Source organism: Canis lupus, chromosome 37 (genome assembly GCF_011100685.1).
Source record: "Canis lupus familiaris isolate Mischka breed German Shepherd chromosome 37, alternate assembly UU_Cfam_GSD_1.0, whole genome shotgun sequence".
In the NCBI taxonomy this organism is placed as follows: Eukaryota; Metazoa; Chordata; class Mammalia; order Carnivora; family Canidae; genus Canis; species Canis lupus.
The window spans coordinates 16,211,575-16,228,230 of record NC_049258.1 but is presented as its reverse complement, the minus strand read 5'-3'; the positions used below and the strand labels follow the sequence as shown (position 1 = coordinate 16,228,230).

The window sequence follows — 16,656 nt, the reverse complement described above, 5'->3', positions numbered from 1 at the left end:
TTCAATAAAATATTTATAAAAAAAGAATTCCTATGGGTAATAGGAGGCCACTGAAATGTTAGATTTCTGTTTTGAAAGACTTACTCTGGTTATTGTAAGGAAAATGGATTGAGAGGGCCAATGGTGCTGCTGGGAGACCAATTAGGGGACTATTGCTGTCATCCAGGGGAGAGAAGATGAAAGCTTGGTCTAGGGGTTGGGGTATGAGATGAGAACAGCTCAGGCCACTTGCCAGCTAAACTAATAATGCACGAGAGTCCCGCCTCATTTGATGCAAACCTCCAAGAAAACTGAGTGTCTGAGGCCTTGTTTATATAGCTGGCTGATTATAAGACAGCAGTTTGAATTCCGGAGGCCAACCTAAGCTTGACATGTAAGTGTTTAGCTGACTTTGGTTTCAAATTTTTAAAGGAATAATGGAGCAGGCAATATTTCTAGAGAAGTAGACTACTGGACAATGAGTGAAAGCAGCAAGGTAAAGGAAAAATTGGTCAGGAAGTGTCATTCTGCTTTATTACCACTGAGTGCTGCTGTTTCCAATGACAAGTTCCCAAAAAACCAAAGGACCAAGGTCCAGCAAGAGAAGGTGGGCGAAAATCAGCTTGGAATAAAAGAAAAAGACAAAGGTGTTTCTTAATTTTAGAAATCAGAGTCCTAAGCGGCAGAGGTCCAAACCAAGTTTTTGTGAAGGTCATTTTGCATTATGGTAACTTCTGGCTTTACTGTCAGCATCTCTAAGGACAGTCCCCAGTAATAAAAGAGCCAAGAAGGGACTTTTTTAGAACCATTAGCATGCCCCCTCCCCCACAGTCCCATTAGTGGGCCTTATTAAACCAATTCAGACAAAGAGTAAAGATGCCCTAGTTAATGGAGAGTCTCCGATAATTACTCTGCTCAGCCGCTTCTTTTAGGGTCTGAATGGCCTTTAAATAATGTTTCTCTTGCTGTGTTCTCAGACAATGACCTAGTAGTCTGCTTTAAGCGGTGCCAATCCCATTAGCTGAAGAATAGCAAACTCTGTGTGTGTCTGTGTGCCAATGAGTGTGTGTGAGTGTATGTGTGTGTGTGTGTTTGTGTGTGTGTGTGTGTGTGTGTGTGTGTTGAAGAGCTCAGCTTATGGTGGGGGTCAATTTTAAATGTTGCTTCCTTCTGTTCCTCTGTTCCCTTGTAAACTCATCTCTCCCAGAAATAAAATGCATCACTTTGTCTATCAGGTCCTCGACTGGGTGAAAATCTACTCCTAGAAATAGCAAGCGACCCTCAAATGCTTGCAGGCGGTGCCTATCATTCTTAATTTCCTAAGCATTTCCTGGTAGGATGTGATCTTAAAGTTATCGTTGCCTTTGAAGAACTTCAAGTCTCAAACCATAATAGTGCAAAGACAATATAGTCATCCCAATTCATGTCTACTGCTCAGAGTTGAAAAATGTGAAAAGTTTTATAAATGTGGAAGGAAAAGTGTGGGAGACAAAACATAGAGGAGGGAATGCTGAGATGCTTGGAATACTTTCCTCTGTAGCCCTCTCTCCTGATGCTGGCAACTCTTTTTTCTGGTAATTAGACTGCAGAGTTATCTTTAAAGACAGGTTATATCCTGACAGAGAATGTGAAAAAAGGGCAATCTCACTTTTTTGGGGGGGAAGGGTCAAATTCTTCTATATGGGAGTGAAAAAATTCAATCATGAGCAACTTTGTTATAAAAATGGGTAAAACAACATTCAGAAACACTGTAGTGAATTCAAACTGACTGGAACCGGCTCTTGCCCACCTCTGTCTGGAAGACTTTTTCAGAGTTTCCAGAATGGTCTGATTTGACAGTTTTTGAACAGAGGGAATGTGAAAACAGGCCAGCATAAGGAAGTGGGGTGACCTCACACAAATACATGAAAGTGAGTTATATGCATCTCAGTGAGTATCACAGAGCACCCCACACCACACAAACACACACACACATGCACCCACACCACACACACACACACACACACACACACACACACACACAGTTTGACAACTCCTGGAAGATTGATCACATTACAGCCAACAAGATAAAAGAAGCACTCTCTGATTCTGGATTCTAGAAAGACACTATAGGCAAGGAAATATTCTACTTGGGAAAACGAAAGGATGTTCCATTTAGTTCTCGCTTTTTTTCTTTACCTTTCATTTTAATGACTGAATGGTTTATGTTGGGGGGGGGGCTCCTTCTGTATAATCTAAATTTCTGGTATTATTTTTTTTCAAAAACACAAAGAGTTTCTTAGAGATGCTAGTTTCCTACAACTGCGCCATTAACGACCTGTCTGTTGGGTAACAACTTGCATTTGTATGATATTTAGTTAAACTGTGTGAAATAAGGAATCAGTAGGAAATGACAAACTCAGTGTTTTGGGCATTGGACTCATATCAGTGATCCCCATTCTGGTGAAAAGGACGGAATAGTGTAAAAGTTCATTTGGATGTGTTAGGGAGGTGAATTTTTGATCATGTACAAAAGGAAAAGGGGATCCAGCTGTTAGGGACAGGTTTGTGACTTTGGGGTACATTAGAAAAAGAACAAAACAAAAAAAAAATTAAAATTAAAAAAATGTTAAAGAACAAACAACAAAATCTTAAAAATCACTCTTAAAAACCAAATTGGAAAAAAAAAACAAATTGAATTCTGGAATCTCAATAATCTTGGACACTACAAATATAAATTGCTCATTAGATCTCATTATGGGCCATCATGGTGCTTAGTGCTATGAAGGATAACAAGTATAATGTCTATAATCCACGATCTTAGACTTTGTGGCTAGGATCATAATTCAAAGGACCTGATTCCCCAATCCAGTGCTTTTTCTAGTACAGCAAAGCCTCTCTTGTAACACAATTACCTGATCATAATCCAGCATGTACCAAAGATAGAATATTGTATTAAGAAGGTTGATTTCCAGTAGAACCAAGTGCTGCCCTTAGATGTGGGCAATTGGGCTGCTGTCCTGCACTCTGGGTTTTAGGTTTTCCTCTGGCTACATCTCTCCCTGGCCAAGAAGGTGGCTCTCTGGACCCCCCTCCTCCTAGATCAGGAACCTGGGGACTCCGCATTCCCTGCCCCAAAAGCCAGAAACCTGCCTCCAGGGCTACAGAGACTTTTCCCCCAGGAGTTGTCTTCTGGGGGCTGACCCAGTTGCCAGTGTGTCCTCATAGGCTGAGGGGTGCTTACTGCTAGGGAAGCAGTAAACGAAAGGACATGTTAAGATGAAAGGACAGTAGATGTTAGGACATGGTGACAGAGACGTCTACATGCTTATGTGGAGCCTTGTAGAGCAAGACAGGGTCTGGGCTAGGAAGCTAAGGGAAACCATCTTTTTTTCTCTTGTCCCTATAAATATCAGTTATGCCTGCCCAGTTCCAGTGAATGAATGAATACACATACACACATATATTTATACAAATATATAAATTCAAATTTAAATATATTTAAATATATATATAGTCTGTAAGTTATGATGGTTGCATTTGTGCTTTTTATATATCTATATTTATTTTATATATGTGTATACTTTTTATATATCTATATTTATTTTATATATGTGTATATATATATATATAATTTGTATGTATATATATATTTATAGTACTTGCTACAATGACAACTCACTTGTTGGGGGCCTAATATTGTCAACCACTATTAGAAACTCTTATTTTGAATTCATTTATTCCAAAAGCACTTTTTTAAAATAAAGATTTTATCTATTTATTCATGAGAGACACAGAGAGGCAGAGACACAGGCAGAGGGAGAAGAAGGCTCCCTGTGGGGAGCCCGATGAGGAACTCAATCCCAGGACCCTGGGATCACAACCTGAGCCAAAGGCAGATGCTCAACTGCTGAGCCTCCCAAGCCCCCCAAAAACACTTTGAGGTAGATAACATTATTACTATCATCGTCATCATCATCCCCATTTTATCCACGAGGAAACAGAGGCACAGAGAAGTAAGGTGATTTGTGCAGACCTGATAGCTAGTAAGGGCCATGCTCAGCTTCTAACCATAAGGCAATTCAGCTTCTACTCAACTTCTTTTGCTTTTCTACCTCAGTTCTACATCTACTCCAAGGCAGGCTCGAACTCTCGGACTTTTGTAGAGGACTGTCTGAGCATTTTCACTCTCCTCCCAATTTTCTGAACGTCTGGAGTTTCTTTTGCCTTCATCACTCTCCAGATCCTTATTGTTTGGGACTGCTGGGAATCTTCTCACAGGTTTATCTATTAGCTCCACCAAAAAAAAAAAAAAAAAAAAAAAAAAAGATGACCGGACTCTTCCCTGACAATGTGTTGAGTGGGCAGGTGTTTGGTTTCCCAGAATAAGTATGGTGGACTCTGTGATGAGTTGCCAAATACCCCACTGGAAAAGAATTGTTCCCCCAGCTTCTAGAAGGGAGTGCTGTCAGCAGATTGCTTTCAGCGGTCGGCCCTTTCAGGGACTATGTCAACTGCAGAGAGACACCTCGCCCAATGCCACACTCCCCCCCAGAGTGGCCCACATCGATGGACTGAGGGATGGGGGAGTGTAAAGGCTTGGCCATCTTGGTCCATGGTGTGCTGGAACTGGCTTCCATTGACTATGCACATCCTGAACTCCATGTTCATTGACATGACATCCAGAACTTAAAATTAGGCAATTACTCTGCGGAAATTGGCAAATGCAAACAGATCGGAGCTTTTGTTTTTCAGAGAGTCAGTTGGCCAGCACACCACTATTCTGGGGCCAATGCCGGACTTGGCTGAAGCTTCTGAAAGGCCACTTGGTCTCAGAAGTCTTAGTGAGGTTAGCCTAGGCTGTCTTTGCAGGGGCTCAAAGCTGTACCTCTCCCTCTGCCCCGATAAAGCTCCTATCCCCTCATGCACCCTATGCACAAGTGTTGATCCTAAGGGCTCTTTCTGCATGCCAAACTCTCCAAGTCTGCTTTCTGGGGAACTCAGCCTGCAACAACCCTTACTACTGTTAAAGTTTATCTAAGCTTTGCAGATTCATTAGGCACTTTATCAGGAATAGGTTTTCCTAGAAGGAAGTTGAGAATGTATCATACAAAAAGGTTCTGTCCCACAAGATCGAGACAGTGTTTCTGATGCAAGCTTTTAACTTAAAAATAAGATTAAGTATACTTTATTTATTCCAATATATCCAAAATATTGTCATTTCAATATGTAATCATTATAATCATTACACATTTTTTTTACGGAGACATTTTACACTCTTTTTTTTTTAAGACTTTATTTATTTATTCATGATAGTCACACAGAGAAGGGGGGGGCGGGCAGAGACGCAGGCAGAGGGAGAAGCAGGCTCCATGCAGGAAGCCTGACGTGGGATTCGATCCCAGGTCTTCAGGATTGCACCCTGGGCCAAAGGCAGGTGCTAAACCGCTGTGCCACCCAGGGATCCCCTTACACTCTTTTTACATATGAAGTTTTAGAAACCTAGTGTGCATTTTAACACCAACAGTACATCTCAATTCTGACTGGTCACTTTTCAGTAGCTTCATGAAGTGGTATGTGCAATGTTATACAATGTAAGTATTAAGAATGTCCATTGCTTGGGAAGCTTGGATGGCTCAGTCAGTTAAGTCTCCCAACTCTTGGTTTTGGCCTGGGTCATGATCTGGGGGGGGTGGGATTGAGCCCTGTGTTGGGCTCTGTGCTCAGCATGGGGTCTGCTGGAGATTATCTCCCTCCCCTCAACCCTGCTCCTCTCCCTGCTTCTGTGCTCTCTCTCTCTCTAAAAATAAATAAATAAAATCTTGAAAAATATCTCCAAGGCTGATACAGACCACAATTTCTGTATACATTTGACTGTTCTTCTTTTCTGAAGTATAATAAATATATAAAAACATGCACATAATTTACACAAATTAGTGAGTTGGTACATATGCAATGAATCTGCTTATTACTTGGATTGTGGTGATAGTAACATGAGTATAAACATTTGATTGTCTATATACATTTAAGTTTAGATTGTTCTCAATTTGAGACTATTATGAGAAATGGTGCTAACAACATTCATGTCTGTCCCTTGGTGCATATATGGAATCATAAGGTTTTTATGTATTCAAATTCAAAAGATGCTGCCAAATATATTTCACTTAGTACTGTCAGTTCTTTTTCTAATTTTATTAGTTCTGAGGGATTATTGGTGGCCTCTAAGCTGGAGTTCAATTTTTAAAAAATATTTTATTTATTTATTTGACAGAGAGCACAAGCAGGGGAGGTAGCAGGCAGAGGGAGAGGGAGTAGCAGGCTCCCCACTGAGCAGAGAGCCCAACATGGGGCTCTATCCCAGGACTCTGGGATCATGACCTGAGCCAAAGGCAGATGCTTAACTGACTGAGTGACCCAGGCACCCCTGGATTTCAATTTTTAATTCCCCAATGACAAATGATTTGCTCAATAGTCTTTTTTTTTTTTTTAAGATTTATTTATTTATTGGAAAGAGAGATTATGAGCATGTGATTGGGGGGAGGGGAGAGGGAGAGAATCTTCAAGCAGATTCCTCACTGAGCATGGAGCCCATTGCAGGGCTCTATCCTCACCATCCATGAGATCATGACCTGAGCTGAAACCAAGAGATGCTTAACTGACTGAGCCACCCAGGCACCCCAGAGATAAAGTCTTAAGTATTCGCCATTATACAAGTCACCACGAACCCCCTACCTGGAAGACAATTAATTCCTCCTGTTCAAGTGATAGAAGACTTAAAAACATGTATGGCCAGACAATCAACTAATCGGAAAGAATCCTGGCCCTAAGGTAAGAGTAGGATCTTGTAAACATCCATCATCCCAGCAGAATAGAGTTAGGTATTAATTCTTTGGGTGTTGGATCTTAGGATGGATTGGGAGGGGGCTCTTCAGAAAGAGACTTGGGACACTTATGAAGCTTAGGGACAGAAGCTAATTACCAATCTGTATGGAATGGTTTCAATATTTTAACAATGGGTATGACCTTGATGATGTCTGCTAGCTGAATATCAGGCTCATTTGTACTTTCAACAAGTGACTCCTTTTGTGACTTTAGTAGTCCATATCTCAAATGCTTTTAATTTACCTAGGGAGACAAATTGTATTGCTCTCAATGAATATCCTAATCACCTCTACTTGGGCATATCTGGGGAGATGGGAATGAGGTATAGTTGGCTTGCACACTTGAAGCTATAAATAGCACTCCAGATTTTCTGATTAAGTTTAAAACATTTTCTGATGAGACTGTTGTTTTATTTCTTGGAAGACAGCATTGCTTTATTGAATCCTGGCCTGACCATTGCTGTAGAAAATGGAAGCTAAAAGGAAAAAATTTAATGAAAAGGTATGATAATTAAATCTTCTTACATGTCATTTAGTATCTCATTTTGTTCCAATGCATATTTATTGAGATCACTTACTAGATACAAAGGTAAGTGTTGTAGAATATGCAAAGATGAGTAAGACAAGTCCTTGACCTTCAGAGCATGCAGAAGGAGGTATAACAGGGGAGCCTAAAGCAGGATAATGGGAAAGGAAGAGTATTCAGGAGTGTTAAAAGAAATGTAAGTCTGGAATACAGAGTGAGAGAAAAAGAATATGCAGGAGACAAGTCTGAAAAGGTGGGATATTAGTCAAGATACTTTCAGTTGCAAGTGACAAACCTACTCAAGATACCTAGAGCAAACCGTGATTTAATTGGTGGTAATAACTGTGAGGCCTAAACAGTGTAAATAGATAGGTGATCCTATGAATTTGGGGAAATAATGATGTGTCAATGTAAATTCACTGATTATAACAAATGTACCACTGTGGTGCTGGATGCTGACAGTGGGGGGAGGTTGTGCATGTATGGGGACAGGGGGCATATGGAAACTCCATACTTTCCACTTAATTTTGCTGTTAACCTAAAACTACTCTACAAATAAAGTCTATTAGAAAAAAAAAAAAGAAAGAAAAGATGATGGGACTGCTGTTAGCAGACAGTCGTTTGAATGGAGACATGAACTTAAATATTTTAAATTTAAAGGAATAAAATGTTCCCTGCTGACCTAATGGAGGCCTGAGAGGCTGCCCAGCTGAGATTATTCTCAGCCGTTGACTTTCATCCCTTTTCTGGGATCACCCCCCTGATTAGGTGTTGAGGATCTGTGTTAGTGAATAAATTGAGACATTCTGTAAATTTGACTTTATAATGCATTTTATGGGCCAGACCCTGTGCTTAATGCAGAGTGGGTAAACAATGACAAAGCACAGGCCCTGGCCCTCAAACGTCACAAAACTGTATAGGTTTCTCAAAGGGTAGTCCCCTGATCACCTATAATTGGAAGCACTTTGAGGCAGTTGTGCAAATCACAAAATTCAGGACCCTGTTACAGACTTTCAGAATAAAAATCTGTGATGTGTGACCCGGGAATTTGCATTTCTAACAAGTATCCAAGAGCCTTGACTCTCAAAATATGTCATCGCCTGGGAGCTCCTTAGAGGCGCAGAGACCCCACCACAGATGTCCTGAATCAGAATCTGCATTTAAACAGGATCCTCATACATGAAAATTTGGGTTTGAGAAGCACTTTTCTAGAAGATTGTTACATGCTGAAGCTTGAAAATCACTGGCCTAGAAAGACTGACAAGTATTTAGATGACTTTGTAACAATGTGATGAGTGCATTTATAAAGGAACACTGAATTCCCGCATAAAAGGAACAGGTTTCAGTCCCTCCGAGGTTTCCAGGAGAGGTGTGATAGCACCCACTTTTTAAAGAGCCGGGGAGTTAGGCTAACGTGATGGGGCAGGGGTGAGAGATCTCATCAGAGGAAACTACTATACAAAAGTCCTAAGGCAAAAGAGAACACTGTTTATGGAACAAGAAATGTACCTCAAATTGCACTATCTTGGTTTTTGTTTTTTTAACTTACTTAAATAAACTTTGAACATCAATGGAAAAAGATATTTTTTTAAAATTCCGGGGTTGGGCATCTGGCTGGCTCAATCAGCATCCCACTCTTGCTTTCGCCTCAGGTCATGATCTCAGGGTCCTAGGATCAGCTCCCCCTCCTCCCCTGAGCTTGGGGGGGGTCTGCTTGAAGGTCCTCCCTCTCCCTCTGCCCCTCCCCCTATTCCTGAGAACGCTTTGCTGTCTCTCAAATAAATAAATATTAAGAAAAATTCTATGGTTAAAGATTTTCTCATTAATCTTTAAGGGAAAGGGAAGGGGATCAGATTTTCCATTCCTTTCATGCTGCTTTCTCTAGCCTCCTTTGACAATTTTTTTTTTTTTTTTTGCATCCATTTCTTCTCACTCACTCATTCATTCAAAGAGACATACATCGGGCACTGGTATTTTGTGCCTGGTGCATGAGAAGAAACAGCTCCTGCCCTCAAGGAGTTTGTAGGTGAGAGGGGTGGGGGTGGAGAAACCAATAAAATAGGTAAATAAATAACTGAGTAATTGTCCACTGGGAAGATGGTTAGGAAGCGTGCTATGGTAGGGAAAGTTCAGGCAAGGCCGGTCCAGCTAGACCAGCGTACCCTCTTGCAATGGGGCCAATATCACTGTGGGTTTGGTGGGATGGGGCACCTTACTAAGGAGCATCCAGCGGCCAGTGTGTGTGTACGCGAACACAACACACACACACACACACACACACACACACACACACACACACACACACACACCGCTTTCTGCTGTGCTGGGGATGGGGATGGGGGTTGAAGACCTCCCCTCCAGGCACCCCCTTCAACCCGCCGTCTCCCACATGAAAGGACAGCGAAAATTGATTTTCTCCGCAGCTCCAAGCCTGCCATGAGAAGCCACCTCCAGGGTGCAATGGTCCTATTTTCAGAAAAAACTGAGCTGAGTAATTTTCTCAGGGCGCTGCTAAAAATGGGCCCAATCCTGCATCTGCTCCAAGGGAAATGTTCCAATTGCCGACATCCACTCGGGCGCTGGGAGGAGCGCGGCCGAGACTCTGCGGCACCCGCCTTTGTTCCCAAGACGCGAGCGACAGGGAGCGAGCCGAGGGCCACCGCGATGAGGCCGGGCCCTGCCCGGGTCGGCGGGGGGCGGGGCCGGGGGGCGGGGGCGGGGCGGGGCCGGGGGCGGGGCCGGGGCGGGGCCGGGGGCGGCCGAGTCCGCGCCGCCTGGAACCTTGTGCGCCGGGTCTCGCTTCCCGGGTGGCCGGGGGGAAGCATTTCCGAGCGGGACCGCGAGGGGCGCTTGTAAACAGACGGCGGGGCGGCGAGGGTCGCGGCCGGACGGGCTGTCACGGTGAGGCGGCCTCGCGGCGGCGCCGAGCCCCGGCCGGGAGGGCCCGCGGGCCCCGCAGGTGAGCGGGGAGTCCCGGCCGCCGGCCCGCCGAGCGTCTGCCGGCTCCCGGGCGCCGGGGGGCGCCGGGGGGGCGCCGGGGGGGAGGGGCGTGCGGATGACAACACGACGGAGAGCCGGGGGCACCCCTGGGGCGGCGATGATTTTGCTGTTTGTTCCGCGCTCTGGTTTTGGTTTCGTGCTGGGGCCGCAGGACGGCGCAGCGGGTAACGGGTGCGGGGAGGTGGGGGGGTGCGCGGGCGGCTGGCTTTTGTGCGTCAGGTGTGCGGGCAGAAGGCGGCTTGGAGGAGCCGCTGCCGTTGGGTGCGTCGCCGAGGCGCCCTGCTCGCCGGGCCCTGGAATCCCGAGCCCGCCGAGCGCCCGGCTCCCGCCCCGGCTCCCGCCCCCGCCCCCGCCCCCGCCGCTGCGGAGCTCCTGGCCGGCCGCGGTGCTGGCCTCCGAGGCCTCCCGTCCTTTCTCGCGTCCTGGAAGCGGTACCGTGTGGCCGATGACAAGCACGACTCGGTCTCCTGTGAGAGGATGGCTAAGCCGAACGAACCGGGACAAGGACATTTCAGACCCACTCAGTAAAGAAGTGTCCACTGAGATACAGTTGAGTGACGGCCTGAGGTTGGTCTAGATTTATAGCTTACGAGGAAGGGCAGATTTGGATTTCACGGGTTAAGCCGAGATTGAGCTACGCTGGTGAAAACTTACTTGGAAGTACCCCCCCACCCCTTTTTTTTCTCCTCGGAAAAGAGAAACACTTTTTTTTTTTTTCTTGAATACTTTAATTTCAGTAGTCCCGGGGAATGGCGATTTGTGTTCATCCATAAGGTATTTTATTATAAGTAGACTGCGTGTGAGTTTTAATTGTCGTACTTACCAAATACAGGGCGGTTTTCATTACATTAACTTCAAGAAAATGCCTTCTCAAAAAATTGGGCTATGTATAGACGTGTCTCTTTCCTCACATAGTCTTTTAGTTAGTAGAAGAGTATTATTATTATTATTATTTTTAAAGATTTTATTTATTTATTCATGAGAGACACACACACACAGAGAGAGAGAGAGAGAGAGAGAGAGAGGCAGAGACCCAGGCAGAGGGAGAAGCAGGCTCCATGCAGGGAGCCTGACGTGGGACTCGATCCCAGGTCTCCAGGGTCACGCCCTGGGCTGAAGGCAGGTGCTCAACCCCTGAGCCACCCGGTTGTCCCAAGAGTATTAGATTAAATTGCACATAGAGAAGTGTTTTTGGAATCAAGCACGTCAAATGTCTTAGGGTTTTGTCTTTAAAATGAATATTTTCACGATATCATGGTTCATAACAAGAACTATAAAGTTAGACTATACCTGGATTCCAGTTCCTGTGTGGCTACTTCCTATCGTATACCGTTGGGAAGTTACCTGCTGCGTTTCTGAAATCTGTAGAACGGGCATTTTAATAATAGTTCTGACCTTAGAGGTTTGTTATGAGGACGAAATGAATTAGCATTTTTAAAGCGTTAAGAACAGTGCATGTAGCGATTGCTATATACATGTTTGTTAATGAATACATAAGGGACACCTGGTTGGCTCAGCCTGGACAGCGTGTGAATCTTGATCTTGGGGTCATGAGTTCAAGCCCCACATTGGGTATAGAGGTTACTAAAAAAATACCTAATAAACTATTTCATTGATTTTTTTTTAAATACGTATAATAAGAATAAGCCAGTATTGAAAGTAGAATGATGGTTTCAGAAGCTGGGGGAGGGGCAAAATGAAGAGTTTTGTTAAAGGAGTATCATTTCAGTTTTGCAAGATGAAGAGTTTTATAGATTGGTCGCACAACAATGTGAATGTACTTATTACTGATCTGTACACTTGAGAATGGTTAAGCTGGCCAATTTTATAGGTACTTTTTCCCTTAAATAATTTTTTTCCACAATTAAAATAAAAAAAAATATCAGTGTTGGCAAAGTTAGGTATTCAAAATTCTTTTTTTTTTTTAAGTGAAGGAGGGGCAGAGGGAGAGAATCTTTTTTTTTTAATTAAAAAATTTTTTTAAATGATTTTATTCGTTTGACAGAGAGAGAGAGAGAGAGAGAGAGAGAGAGAGAGCATGCACACACAAGCAGTGGAGAGGAGTAGAGGGAGAAGCAAGCATCTTGCTGAACAGGGAGCCCCAGTAGGGCTCCACCACAGGACCCAGGGATCATGAACTGAGCTGGAGGCAGATGCTTAACTGACTGAGCCACCCAGGTGCCCTGAGAGAGAATCTTAAGTAGACTCCACTCCTGGTGCAATGCAGGGCTTAGTCTCACAACCCTGAAATCATGACCTGAGCCAAAATCAAGAGTTGGTTGCTTAACTGACTGAGCCACCCAGACACCCCTCAAAATTCTTATTGGTGCACAGCAACCCCCTCCATAGTGGTCTTTGCCATTGTGAAAATGCAACTTCTTGCAGTCATTAGTAAGATTTATTTGGTAAATTCATGCAATTAAGATTTATCATAAAGAGGGAAGCCTGGGTGGCTTAGCGGTTTAGCGCCGCCTTCAGCCCAGGGCATGATCCTGGAGACCCAGAATCGAGCCCCACGTTGGGCTCCCTGCATGGAGCCTGCTTCTCCCTCTGCCTGTGTCTCTGCCTCTCTCTCTCTCTCTCTCTCTCTCTGTGTCTCTCATGAATAAATAAAAAAAATCTTTTTAAACAAAACAAAAAAAGATTTATCATAAAGACCGTGAACAAATGGTGAGAAATAACACCCAAGACTCTATAGCAGGCAAAATTCTAAAAATGCCCCTCTACCAAGATTGCATGCTCTAATCCTTGCAACCTGGAAAGTTGACAAAATATTATTCTTTTGATTATCTTATGTTACACGACATAGTTGAATTTAAAATGGAGAAAATATCTGAGTGGCCGTAATCTAATCACCAGAACCCATAAAAGTGGAGAGCTTTCTCGGCTGGGGAAATCCAAAGGATTTGAAGCTTGAAGAGGACTGACATAATGTTGCTGTTTTGAAGATGGAGGCAATACTTGGGAAGGAATGGGGGAGCCTTGAGGAATGCAGGATACCAAGAATTGCTGAGGGTAGCCCAGCATGGGAACTGGAACCTCAGATTTAGGGGCGCAATCTAGGAACTGGACTATGCCAACAACCTGAATGAGCTTAGAACTGGGTTCTTTACCAGAGCCTTTAGATAAGAATCCAGCCTGGTGGACAACACCTTAATTTTAGCCTCTTGAGAGAGACCCTGAACAGGGAACCCAGTGAAGCTAACCCAGACTTCTGATCTTCAGAATTGTGAAAATAAGAAATAGGTGTTGGCTTTAAGCTTATAAGTTTGTGGAAATTTGTTAAAAAGCAGTAGAAAACCAATACAGACTCCAGCAGAAAAGTGGGCAAAAGACATGAACAGACTATCCATAGAAGAGAAAATTAAGTGAATAATGGACATGAAAATACATTGTCTTTTCATTAACCAGAGAAATGAAAATGAACAACAGCAGGGTCCCATTTTTCCAACTCTTAAATTACATAGATTGTTAAAAATTTCAATTCTTCACGTTAATTAGTGTGCAGTGGAGCAGACACTCTCAAATGCCATGAGGGGTGACCAAATGGTATAACCTTTCTGAAAATCTCATTGGCTGACTATATGAACAGCCTCACTAATGCTCCTACCTCTTGACCTAATACTTCTAGCAATCGATCCAAAGGAACTTAGAAATATTTTTAAAGTTAATGTTCACAAATGCTTAATGTAGCTTTGTTTTCTCATAGATTGATGGATTTTAGGCTTTGGGTGATAGACCTAGGTTAATTATATAAGTAGAAAATGAAGAACTGTGATGGATATGTAACCATTTGCAGAAAGAAAGACGTCTGCACGTTCTAGCTAGGAAAACCAAGCTGGACCCAGGCGGGTGACATTTGCATTAGAAAACACCCAAAGCTAATATTCATTGCATATTTATCAGATACTTGACATAATCTATTCCAGTTTAAGCATGTATGCAGCCTTCCCATAATACATGAAGTCAAGCTATATAATTATATATTTAAAAGCAGGCAGGTAGATGGGTACTACTTTAATTACTTGTTTTGGAAGACCTGATTTTTTAAACAGGAACCTGGAAAAGATTAGATCATTGGGGTAGATTTTTTAGGATTCTCCATCTCTAGACAGCTTCCAGGAGAACCAGAGCACTGATACTCTTTCATTTTCCCCACTGGTTCTCTTTCCTGTTTCCATTTTGCTTTGTTCTTTCACACCTTACAAGAAATGTCCAGAAAGTGTCTGTTGCCCCATTGGCACTAGCCAAATGGTGATTTTCTTCATGAGGAATGTTAATCCCTTAAAAGAAGCCTTGTGGAGGGACATCTAGCAAGGAATTGCTTTTTTTAAATCTTTTTTTTTTTTTTTTTTTTTACAGTGATTTTGTATTTGGTTCATAAGTAGCTGAACCATATTCTAGCTTAGAGCTTCTAGTGCAATTGAGGACTCAGTACTGAGCGACACTATGATAAAAATGACCACCAGTAGCAAATTCCATATGTTCTGTTTGCTCTACTTCATTGGCTAGTGTGGATATTACCGGCCAGACAATAAAAAGCCCACATAATTTACCTTCATACTGACAATAAGGTAAGAACTGTATTTGGTCTGTGGGTGTACTTAGCCTTGATGGCAACATGAGTTATGAGCAGAAACCAAAGTTAAACTATAGAGGCCGTGTATTGAAATGTCAGGGCATATTGTTTTCAGTAACGTTTTGTTTGTTTTTCATACACATTAACTGTTAATTTGAGTTATCTGTTTCAAATTGTATTCTCCAATTATATGCCCTATCTGTGAGAATAGTAGAGATTTATTTGTCCAGTTATCTTGATTGGTGTAACCATTATGTTCAGTACAAACTAAAGCTTCCTGGTTCTGCATTATTCAGTTTCCTTGTGGACATTTATCGAATGGGGAGATTACTAAATACTCACTTTACTTTGTGGCTTGTATATATGATTGTAAATGTATATTTTGGTCACAGAACAGGGAACATGTACTATTAGCTAGAAAACATCAGAAAGGTAACCAGCGATTTTTATGCCTCAGGAAATTAACTAAGTGGTCTTTTCCCACTTGTTCTTGATACATTTGAATCCGCATTTTAGCTTTTCCAGAACAACTTCCCTTCTACCATCAGGGATTCATTGATTCATTGACTGAACAAATAAGTAGTACTTGTTTTGTACCATGACATGTAGCTCTTGTACTTGGGGCCAGAAGTACAACTTTGAATGAAACAGGCATAGTCTTTGCCTTGGTAAAACCTATGATCTAGTCGGGGAGTCAGACAAGTAAGCAGGCCATTTTACACAGCATGTGAGGATGCTATGGGAACACGCAAGAGGGACAATCAAAATGGATGTGGGAGGCCAGGGAAGAAGTGATACTCCCTCCAGCAGAGACCCAGAGGCTGAATTAAAATTAACCAAGTTGTACCCCAGTGTGTTGTGGGGTGGGGGTTGGATGGGGGTAAAGAGGGAGATTCAAGAGATGAGCCCAGGAGAGGCGGTGGCAATGAACACTTAAAGGCGATGTTAAGGAGTATATGGTTTCCCCAGAAGACAGCAGGGTTTTTGTTTTAGAAAGCCCACTAAGTTGCAGTGTGGTGACTGGATCAGAGGAGGGTGAGGAAGAGACTGAAAGAAGGAAGAGGGTGGTGGTGTCTGAACTCAGACAATAAAGAAAGAGAGGAATGGATCGATTGGACAGATGTGGTAGAGGTAGGATTAATATGACTTGCTGTTTGGAGTGACGGCGGGTAAAGGAGCCAGAAGGGTCAAGGGTGGTGTTCACTTTCTGGGGCAGATGATGATGGTGTCCTTCACTATATGGACGAGGCTGAGATGAGGGGCTGGGTTTGTGCATATTAGGAGTTAGGAGACATCCAAATGGCAGTTGCATCTGTGGGCCTAGAGCTCAAGGGAGTCATCCATTTCTTATCTTCCATGTGGACTGCAGCGGAAGCCACAAAAGTGGAGGTCACTCAGCTAGAAGAGGGACTAAAGAAGAAAGTTATGGAGAAAATGGAGGAATGCCTGCATTTATGATAGGAGCATAAGAAGGGAGCTCTTAGTGGGGACTGAACCAAGCATCCAGAGATAAAGGAGAAACATCAGAAGAGGCTGTGTCAGTATATTCATGAGAGCAATGTAGAGTGGGCGTGCAGTAGGTCAGACACCGCTGAGGGGTCAGGTCGGACATGCAATGAAGTCTCCTGGGTTTAGCAGCAAGGAAATGGTTGCTGACCTTTGGCCTCTGCATTTTCAGCTGGGGCAGAACCAGATTGTCTCTGAAGGGCAAA

At 43.2% G+C, this 16,656-nt stretch overlaps 1 protein-coding gene across 5 annotated transcripts in view; it reads left to right on the top strand.

The window, feature by feature from the left end:
- Positions 1 to 10,163: 10,163 nt before the first annotated feature.
- The window catches only part of PLEKHM3 (pleckstrin homology domain containing M3), a 178,263-nt gene continuing 171,770 nt past the window's right edge, over positions 10,164 to 16,656 (top strand). For 3 of the 5 annotated variants that reach the window (XM_038585575.1, XM_038585580.1, XM_038585579.1), the window contains exon 1: positions 10,220 to 10,324. The gene's annotated coding sequence lies outside the window, so the exon portion shown is untranslated. Of the gene's footprint in view, positions 10,325 to 10,795; positions 10,933 to 16,656 lie in introns of those variants that run through there. The other 2 variants (XM_038585578.1, XM_038585577.1) reach the window with 2 other exon arrangements.